The sequence below is a fragment of the Psammomys obesus genome, unplaced genomic scaffold (genome assembly GCF_907164565.1).
Source record: "Psammomys obesus unplaced genomic scaffold, mPsaObe1.curated_primary_1811, whole genome shotgun sequence".
Lineage (NCBI taxonomy): Eukaryota > Metazoa > Chordata > Mammalia > Rodentia > Muridae > Psammomys > Psammomys obesus.
In genome coordinates this window covers 824,976-827,186 of record NW_026596166.1, presented here as the reverse complement: position 1 = coordinate 827,186, position 2,211 = coordinate 824,976, and positions in this window count along the sequence as shown.

Below are 2,211 nucleotides of genomic sequence, written 5' to 3'. Positions count from 1 at the left end.
GACAAGGGGAAGAGAATCACTGAATGTCTCATTGCTTGCCTCTTACAGTTTTTCTACCCAGCGTTATCTGTTGTTAGCTGTGGACTATCCAGATTGTCCTGCATGCAGGTGAAATAAGCAGAGATTGGTTCCTCTCTGCCACTGAAGAAACCTATCTCTGTTCCTTTGATTGCAGAATGTTTTCCAGGAGCCCCTGGGCTCGCTTAGCCATCCCCCTTAAAAAAATTCTCATGAATGGTTCTACCCATGCCATGGCTCACAAGCTCACCCTTGGTCTTTACCTGCTTCAGGACAGCAAGGATGAATTTGCTAAAAAGAAGAGGGTGAGGAGCCATGCCTGAGAGGAAGTTTCCAGTACGATACCTTGAATCCTGCTCCTGCCACACATGATGTCAGAGTCTGTCCCCTAGTGACTACCACCGCAGCTGGCTCCCTGGCTACTGCTCCATCAGGAAGGCAGCACCGAAGCCACAAGACCATTTGCAGCAAGTCAGGTGCCTTAAACTGCTACCTTGTTTCTCGCCTGCAACGGAAGGTCCTATCGTGCTCCCAGAAACACAATACCACAGGCTCTTCTTGGTGCAAGTTTTGTTTGTTTGTTTCTTTTTGTTTCCTGTTGTATCTAAGAAGAGCAGGACTCCTAAAGTAAGGAAGGTGTCCAGACATCAGGATTATAAACTTGAGCACCTGCGAGGGACTGGAGGCGAATGCTAGGCATTCACAAAGCTCTGGGTTTGATCCTCGGAAGACAGAAACAAGTCTTACAGACCACAGGGAAGAAAAGCCGGTGAGGTAAGACCTTGAGATGAGGACGGCGAGGTCTTTGAAGGACGCCCTTTCGGGCATTCAGATCCAATAACTTTAAAACATTAAGCAAATAGTGGAGAGTGAGGGGAGTGATTGTGGGTTGACTGGAGAAGGGCGCAAGGCCCGGAAGGAGCTAAATCTTGTTTGGGGTAGCGGTCACGTGGTGCATGCATTCATCAAATGAGCCCTTGTATATCAAATACACAAGTATACTAAGCACTCAGGGCAAATTCATAGTCTGAGCAAACCGATTTGGCTCTCAGATTACCCACTTATTTGTGCTCTCTGTTGCAATTTCACTCAGAGAGGTCACAGGTCCTGGGGAGGAAAGTGGTTTCACTAAGGACACGGGTCAGTCAAGACTGCCAGTGGCTTTTCAACCTAGAAGAGACTAAAGAAAGGAGTGGCGGAGGTGCGGGGGGGGGGGGGGGGGGCGCCTCCAGTAGGCAAACAAACCCTTCGCTTTTGGAGTGTCTTTCCACCAGCAGAGAAGGAGGCGAGGCAGTCCCCACCCCCACCCCCGGGCCTGGCTAGCAAGTGAGGAGGTCAACAAAAGTGTACACCGAGAGCAGAGCGCGGAAGTGGATAGAGCCTGTAGCCCTAGGGAGCAGAGGAGGCGCACAGATAAATCACGAACACAAACTGTACTGGCAGTTTGAGATTGACACCGAGTGCCAGATGCCAACACAGACTGCCAAGCGCCAGGAAAGGAAATCCAATCTGGTCCGGGCAGACTTGGTGGCGCAAAGCGAAACCCACCTGCGGGAACACGGGGAGAGAGAGGGGCGTGAACCTCGCCGGAACCTCTTTTCGAGGCCGGTCCCTGGACACTTACCGAAGTGTTAGTTGGCCATCGGCCCGCCCCAAGAGGCAAGAGCGTCTCGGCTTTACGGGTGGAAAAGGACACGGTCCGGCAGCTTGCCTGGCCATTGAAAGCTTGAGTCGGACTCGCAAACCCAGTTCTCTAACTCCACGCCCACGCCCGGAGGCGAGCAGGTGTCCGCAGAGCGACTCCTGCCCATCACCAACCACACCTGGCTGGCGTTTTGATGTAGGCGCGACCGACCGTCCGTAAGGAACTGGGAGGAGTGTTGGGTGCCTGGGCGGGGGGTGGGGGGTGGCCAAATCCCCGGCGACAGGCTGGGACCCTGCGGACTCCCTGAGCCAGGCCCTGCCCGGGCAAGCCGACGCCAGCCCTGATTGGCGCTCGCGGCCGGCCTTGAGCGGCTCACCTGCCGTTCCCAGCCAATCCAGGCCACCAGAATTGAGGCTGCCCGCGCGGGAGGAGGGGGGCCGGGGGGGGGGGGGGGGGGGGGGGGGGGGGGTGGCTGATGATGCGAGCCTGCGGCGGAGCTGCCCTCCCCCGCCCCGGAGTTCCCTCCCGGCCCCGCGGTGCTCCGGAGC